This window comes from Ailuropoda melanoleuca, chromosome 19, assembly GCF_002007445.2.
Source record: "Ailuropoda melanoleuca isolate Jingjing chromosome 19, ASM200744v2, whole genome shotgun sequence".
NCBI lineage: Eukaryota > Metazoa > Chordata > Mammalia > Carnivora > Ursidae > Ailuropoda > Ailuropoda melanoleuca.
This window is the reverse complement of record NC_048236.1, coordinates 10,455,941-10,464,238: the sequence shown is the minus strand read 5'-3', so window position 1 is coordinate 10,464,238 and position 8,298 is coordinate 10,455,941.

Below are 8,298 nucleotides of genomic sequence, written 5' to 3'. Positions count from 1 at the left end.
TGAACACGGAGGTTTCAAATGATCCTCTCCAAGCCAAGGAAAGCCGGCGGCTATCGGAAGTTCAGAGAGAGACATCGGAGACAGCATGGCTCTGCCAGCACCTTGATTTTGGACTTGTAGACTTCGTCCCTGTGAGACAAAAATTTTCTGTAGTTCTAAGCCATCCAGTCGGTGGCACATTGTATGGCGGCCCTTGGAAAGGAATACAGATCAAGGATGGTGAAGGTGAAGAAGGAGACGCGTGGGAAGGTCGAGGCTGATGATGGATAAAGGGTACTGAGAGGAGCCTCATACCCCTAGGTGTGCACGTGTGTGTGTGTGTGTGTGTGTACGTGTGCACATTTTGACAGTGTAAAAAGCGATCTGTGACCTCACCAAGCTTGAAGATGATTCCTCCCAAAGAAGATCACATGAGAGGCAAAATGAGCATGAAATCCTATTCCATCTCCACTGGAACAGGTAAGAACGAGGAATCTTCTCGCTGAGACCATGCAATTGATTCCAACCCATTTGTTCTGCAGCAGAGAAAGCGAGGTGCAGGGGAGCTCAGCTTCCTAGACCAGCAGCAGATAACAGGGTGCAGTTGGAAATCCAGTCTTCTCTTTGCCCTGGGTGGGGGGAGTGCCGTTCTGTCACACCAACCCTCGGAGACTTCCTTGTGGTTGGCACACAGGAATTTATTCTTCCTGTCGCCACTTCTTTCAAAGATTACATTCTGGTTCTTTTTAAAGGAAACTTGATTGAAATATAACATACATACAGAAATGCGTCCCTCAGTGGACAGCTCAGCGTGTCTACAGCCATGTAAGCAGCACCCAGACAAAGAATTGGTACATCAACAGCACCCCTGAAGCCCTCCTGCCCTCCCAGTTGCTAACGCCAACAAAGGAACCACTATCCTGACTCCTCACATCGCAGATTGGTGTGGCCTGTTTCCGAGCTTGATATAAATGGGATTTCACAGTACTCTTTTGTGTCTGCCTTCTTTCACTCCACAGTATGTTTGTGAGATTTGTCTGTCTTGCATATGGAGTAGTTCCTTCTCACAGCGATAGATTGTTCCACAGTTCTGGTCTTTTGAACAAAATCAGGGGGTATACGGAGAGAGAAGTGTCATGAAATAATTCAAGCTTAAAAAAAAAAGTTAAAGCAAACAGATTGCTGAAGCAACAATGACAAAAGTTGGTTAATCTTTACCCATTGGATCCAATTTATTGGCCATCTATTAAAAACCACTTTCCCAGATCACTCCCCAGCCTCCTTTTCCTCTCCTGCTTCCCTGCGTTCCCACAGCCTGGCTGCGTCACACTGGGCTGCCCCAGGCTGGAGGTTAACCAGCTGTGTTCTCCCCAGGGTGAACCCATCTCCACTTCAGGATAACTCACAGCCTGGACTGTCCCTCACTGGACCAGTGGGGCTCCTGTCCATTCACCAGCATCAGAGCCACCTTCACTCCCAGGCAGGGGAGCTGGCTCTCACATCTGAAATTTCGGAGCTCTTCCCCTCGTCAGGATCAGCCTGGGGATAAAGTTCCAGCAGCCCCCAGCCAGCCAGAGGCAGAACGGAGTCTGCAGAAGTGGGCTGGTCCTCTGCCCAATCCCTCCCCTGGCAACCGCTGCAAAGAGTCACTCTCACTGCTTTCTCAGGCTCTGGCCTTCATTCCCCAGAGCGTGTGGCTGGATGGGGCTGCCCCCTCTTCTCAGCTTTCCCTTGCCAGACCACAATCGGCAGATTTCCTCATGCTCATCAACCTTTCTGGGGTCTCCCTTTTCCTAGTAACGATGACCTAATCCCAAAATGCAGTGTTAAGGGAGCTCCAATGCAAATCAGTGGGACTGCCTTCTTGAGCCCAAGTCCATATAAGGTACGATTTCTGAGCCAGGACAGGGAGAGTGCTGAGTGTAAGGCCGCACAGCTGACTCACCCAATGTCCTGCTCCCTCCCGCTCCCTCCCGAGGCTGAGCTGGCCTGCTCCAGTTTCCAGTGACATCAGCATTGCACCCAGGACAGACGTTGAAGACAGTGAGAGGCAGGACTTCTTGGGAGACTGCAATGTAGTTTTTCTTTCTTTCTAGGCTCCCTGCTTCCTGGGAGGCTGTCCTTTCTTGAATGTAACTGAGTGCTAATTTGACTTGGCGCTTTTTCTCCAGGAGGTCTCTTGTTGTAGGCATGGTGGTGGTGGGGCGGGGTGAGGCAGAGGCTCCGGAGGCTTGCTCAAGCCGGGTCCACACCGACCCTTTGGAACTGGAAGCAGTCATAGGGCCCCACCCTGACACTGGGCAGAGTTCAGTATTCACAGCTCTTTATGGGAGCCTTGGCTATTCTTCGGTCCCTCCGGTTGGCTAGTTTTTATTTGTTTTGCTTTCGGTGAAGTCTGAGCAATGGAACTAAGAAATTCTCAAACAGGAAAGAATAGGGATGGCTGAGTTACCAGACTCTCTTCAAAACTCATTAATGGATACTCATGTTCTTTTTATTAGCATCCTTACCGCCACTCCAGTGCCTGTTAAAAGCAAATCCCGGGCTCCTAGGTGGCTCAGTTGGTTGAGTGTTTGACTCTCGATTTCAGCTTAGGTCATGGTCTGGGGATGGGGGTCTTGGGATTGAGCCCTGTGTCAGGCTCCGTGCTCAGCAGGGAGTCTGCTGAAGATTCTCTCTCTCTCTCTCCCCCTCTCCCTCTGCCCCGCCCCATTCTCTCTCTCTCTTAAATGAATAAATGAATCTTTAAAAAAAAAAAAAAGCAAATCCTTGTACTAGACTCTAGCAGTGGTGTGCCAGAACCAGTTCAAACCAGTCGCAGACCTATTTATTAAGCTTTCAGAAAATTTGCAAGCCGATCGTAAAACACAATAATTATTAAAGTTAATTTACATAAAATTAAAATGGAATAAATTAGATTTAAAACAAAGGTAATAACTAATCAATATTCATTCACTCCCTAATTATTTTACTACTTTTTACTATTTTCTGTCCTCTTGAGGTTACTCGCATCTACTGTGTCTGTATGGTGGAAATATCATATGATGGTGTGTTTCTGCACATCTCTCCTAACGCCTTGTTCAGTCATGTCACTCTGGGAGCTTGAAGTCAGCCACGATGGGAGAATTTACCCCATGGGAGGGGTGCCTGTGTGGCTCAGTCAGTTGAGCGTCTGCCTTCGGCTAAGGCCATGATCTCGGGGTCCTAGGATTGAGCCCCGTGTCCGAGCAGGGAGCCTGCTTCTCACTCTCTCTCGCTATCTCTGCCACTATCTCTGTCTCTCTCTCTCTCAAATAAATAAATAAAATCTAAAAAAAAAAAAAGGAATTTACCCCATGGGAAACAGTACAAATAGGGCTTCCCGGCCTCCCCCGCTCTGACCATCTCCCAGGGCCAGTTGTCAACCTTGACTAGCACACCACTGATTCTGGGGTCACTAAAGAATGACTCTCCCCCTGAGCTCAAGATGCTTAGGATGTAGTGAGGAAGACAAATCCTTCAAGACTTCAGTTGGGCAGTGTCTCCTCTAAAATGCCAAACATGGGAGCGAGCAAAAGGACGTGGGCTTTTGAGTCAGTGGAGACCTACAATAGCACCCCAGTTCTGCCACTTACTGGCCAGGTCACCTTATATAAGTTACCTGATGCTTTGAGTCATTTCCCAGATGGGAGTAATAGCACTCCTCCTAAGATTGCTGCAAGGATATGATGGTAAAGATCTAAGGATATAGAAAGGGCATTTCTGATTGACGGAGCTGCTGGAGGAATGGCACAGAAGCATAAAAGTGAAAGGACTTGTCAGGGACTGGCCAGCAGCCTAGTGTATCTGTGTATTAAGATACACCAGAAACACCCAGATGGGCGGAATATACCTATGGTGTGACCCTGGACATGCAGATTAACAGGGAGGGAAAAGCTAAGCCTGGATGATACAGGGTTGGGAGACAGACCCACCTTGAGGGCAGCCAGCAATCCAAGCCATCAAGTTTAGAGGGCGCCGCAAGTTCGGGCATAATTCAGATGGTCATCTCAACCAGGAGGTACAACCTGGCAGGTAGCGTTATGAACTATGGGAGATCTCTTCATACAAGACTAATCCCCAGCCATACCCAGAAATATAGGAGCTAGGCAGGAGCTCAGCCCCTAAAGAGGGGTCAACAGGAGCTAGGCAGGAGATCTAGGCTGTTTCAATGGCTTTTATTCTTGGTGGTGATCCCCTAATGCTGGTAAGCTAGCGGCCCCAGCTCATATCATCTCAAACGAAATAGGTAAGAGGAGGGCAGGACTCCTCAAAGTCTGTCTTTATATCAGGGAGCAGTATCCCCCAACACCCAGTAGATACCCCTATATAGCTCCTCAGCTATGTGAGGACCCATGTGCGTGGGTCACATGCTGTGGCAGGCAGAAGCATGACTTCCAAAGATGCTCGTGCTCTTGTCCCCGGGAGCCTGTAAGTATGTGACCTTACATGGCCACAGGGACTTTGCAGATGTGATTAAGGATAGAACCTTGAGATGGGGAGGCTATCCTGGATTACTTGGGGTGCCCAGTCTAATCCCACAAGCCCAGCTGGGTGACAGAGATGGCAGTGTGAGGAGGATTTGTCTCTGGTCCTGAGGTGGGGGGGGCCGCATGTGTAAGAACTGGAAAGGGGCATCTCAACTCTAATAGAGGTCCCTGGCTGTCAGTTAGGGACTCTAATAGGGTCCCTGGCTCAGTCATATAGTAGGGAACTGAATTCTGCCAATTCCTGAAAGAGCGCAGAAACCAGTTCTCCCCTAGAGCCTCCAGGAAGGAACACAGCCCTGCAGATACCTTGATTTCTAGCCCAGTGAGACCTGTACCTGACTTCTGACCTTCACAAACACAAGATAATACATTTGTGTGGTTTTAAGCTAAAGTTCTAGTCATTTGTTATGACGGTAACAGTAAGTTAATACACATGTCCACTCCTGAAAACAGTAAAAGCAGAGGAGACTGGGATAACCAGGCCTGACTCCGTCCACTTAGGGATTGTCGCCTGGGGTTGGGTGATAGGCCAAGTTACCGAGAGCTCTGGCAAGTGTCTGTAAAATTAGGAAGGAGGGAAGATGGCAGCAGGTTTGGAGCCAAGAGCAAGGAGTACTATAGCCAGGGTGGGGATCGGGTAAGCGCCAGGACAGACATGCCAGATGTTTCCAGCTGTCTTCTGTCAGGTTGGTCTGCATTAAACATTTTATATATCAGCCATGGCTACAATGAGAGGGCCCTGTAAGTCCCCGGGAGATCATCTCCGTTATACTGGACCCAGTCCTGACTGGGAGGGAAAAGCCTCAGAGAACCAGCACCCAGGTTTCCACCCTCCAGCTGAGCTTCTAGAGCTTGGATCTGGAAAACGCTACTTACCATACTTCATCAAACTGAAGAGGCCTTCAGTTACAAGATACACCATGACTTCGTGAACCACCGTGAAAGAAAAAGTGCTACCAAATGAATCATGATGTGCTGTCGGTTTTAGGATCCATGTTCAATGAATAAGATTTTAAAAGGGGGTAAAAAGGTTCATCTTCCAGCTGACCGAATATGGTGCTGGAAATCTTCCGCCAGTGGTTGGGGATGAACTCCTAACATCCTGTCCGCTCAGTCAAAATTGGCAGGAGAGGTATGCATGAGTCTCTAGGGAAGGCTAGAAGTCAAGGTGGAAAGGTGAGAGTGTGCTGGAGTGTGGGCAAAGGGCAGTCGCCGGGGGGCAGGGATCCTGGCAGGGGCGCAGGACATCGGGGATCATATGGCCCCTGGTATCTGCAATGGTATTTATGACTCCATCTCATATCAAAGCGTGAGGGATCACGCTGTCTTGCCCAAGAGAGCTGGGCGGGAACAGCTGCCTACCGCTGGACGGTACGTTTGCCTTGTTCCAGACGGGGATGCACTCAAGGAGCAGCTATTTCATCCCTTTACCTGGGGCTGACCTTGAGTCCAGGAAATTTGGGGATCTCTCAGAGTGCCTTTATAATGAGAACAAGAATCAGTGTCACTGTATGGAAGTGCCCTAGGAAATCACTTCCTTCCCATAATTTTTCCCATCAGGAGAAGGACATTTGGAAAATGAATGTGGCTGGCCCGAAGTGACCGACCTGAGCAGTAGCAGGAGGAGGCTGGGATCCACGTCTCCTGCTACCCCCACTGCCTGTCAGGAGAGGCAGTCCGAGGGGTGCAGGAGTGCCATCCCCCAGGAACACCCCGGATCTGTCTCTTGCAAACTCACGTCCCATCTCTTTCCTCCTCTGTAAAGCAGGGCTAGGAAGAGTGCCTGCTACAGAGAGAGGGCTGGCGTGAAGATTACAGTGAGAAGCCATGAGAGGCGCAGACCATTGCCTGCCAGCTAGTGACTGCCCCATGAAGAGGGACTGTTAACTGTCATTCTTTCGTGAGCTCTCGGACCCCTGCCCCCATCACCTCCCTCCTGCTATCAAGCTGGAGGTCTGAACTTTGAGACTTAGGGACAGAGGCATCTGTGGAATTTGCTCCCCTTGCTAATCTTGTAAAGTCAGCAAATCATTTCAGTTCAACCCGAGAGGAGCCTCTGGAGATGTGAGGACCTGGCATGGAACAGTTTCATGTGGGGGTGCCGAGTGCTTGCTGCATGGAGGGAGAGCAGCCCACCTGGGGGATGGAGGAGGATTTGCAAGGGCTGGGGAAGCCCGTTGAGCGTGGAGGGGAAAGGGAAGGGGCACAGGAGCCATGAGGCGCCGGGGCGGGGGCACTTGGCATGTGAGCGGAGTGTAGAAGGCCAGGAAGGGGGATGTGATGTGGGCCTGTATGCTAGAAAGGAAGGGGACTCAGTCTATGAAAAGAACCATTTTCTGTGGCGCTCAGGAAGGGCCTCTCACTGGGGATTTCCTACACAGGGCTCCAGGCCTTGGCTGCCTTCCCGGGGAAAGGTGGTGTTTGTAGTTGTGGACTTGCACACTGCAAGGCTTTAGTTTAGTGACAAATGGTGCCCACTCCTGTCTCTGGCACTGCCGGTCTCCCTGAGCCTCGTTCAGCTGGGAACAAAATGCTCTTTGCTTGAACCACCCACTTCAGAGGCCTTCATGCAAGACGGACATGGAGGTCAAGGCAGAAGTACAGTGGGGGAGAGTGGAAGCTCTGGATAATGCTGGACTAAAGGGAGATGACAGCCACGAAGGGGGAGCCCCAAGACCTGTACAGAGGGGGCTAGTTCAAAGGAATGGGCCCTTGGCACAGGGCTTTACGGTGGCCCTAAGCCTGCTGGTCAGCCCCAGACCACTGGTCATGCTGTCCTGGCTAGTCAGAGGAGCTCCGTGGGGTCAAAGGAAAAGCCTCCTTGGAGACAGTAACTCCAAAATTTAAAAAGAAAAAAAAAAGCTCAATCAACTTCCTTTTCCTCTCTTTTCCAACCCCAATCAAAAAAGTACAGTGCGCGCTATTGAAAAATCGCATCTCAGGAGCAGTGCGCACTTTCTGACAGCATCTGCCCAGATTTCTGATGAGGCTGATAGAAACAAACGTGTTCCATTTTCATGTTGTATAATGAGTAGATGGAGTCCTTGCACATCTGTTCAGGCAAGACAAGGATGATGTTATTACTGGAGGCATTGTGCCGCAAAGATCATTCCTATCTCTCCTGCCCCTGCCCATTGTCAGCCTCGCTGGGCACTTTTCCCCTTTCCTCTCTTTACTGTCCCATGTCTCCTTCTTTTCATTTCCTTTCTTGCTTTCACTTTTCCTCGTCTCTCATTTCTTTCCTCACTCGCCATGCCCTGCCCGCCTTGCAGAATACCCAGGGGACAAAGTAAAGCATTCCCATCCTACCAAGAGGAGGGGATGCTGAGAAGGCCAGGGGCTAGCTGCCAGGGATCGGATAAGAGAGGAAAGTCTTTGGGTCGCTTGTCACAGCGCTGGCACTTCCTACTGTAAAGGGCCCATTCCCACTGGTCAGGAAGAATCCTTCAGCCCAGTCAGTGAAACCTCTGGACCTGCCCCGTGCCCAACCTCATCAGCAAGGAATCAGGAGCGACGGCAGTGTGACTGGCCAATTCCTGCCAAGGAGACAACAAATGGAAAGAACTGAAGTCTCTTTCAGGAATTTCTTGTAGTATCCAGGAATATTCTACATCCTAAATGGATACTTTCTGGATACATAATTGATTTACGAAGGAATGAAATTTTAATGTTGGAATATAAACACAAAGAATCAGAATGTGGGAGTGAATTTCAGGGTCAAGGGAGCCTTCCTTGATTTGTGTATTTCAAATCATTCATTCATTCATTCTTGGCAACAAATATTCATGCAGTACCTACTATGTAGCAGGGA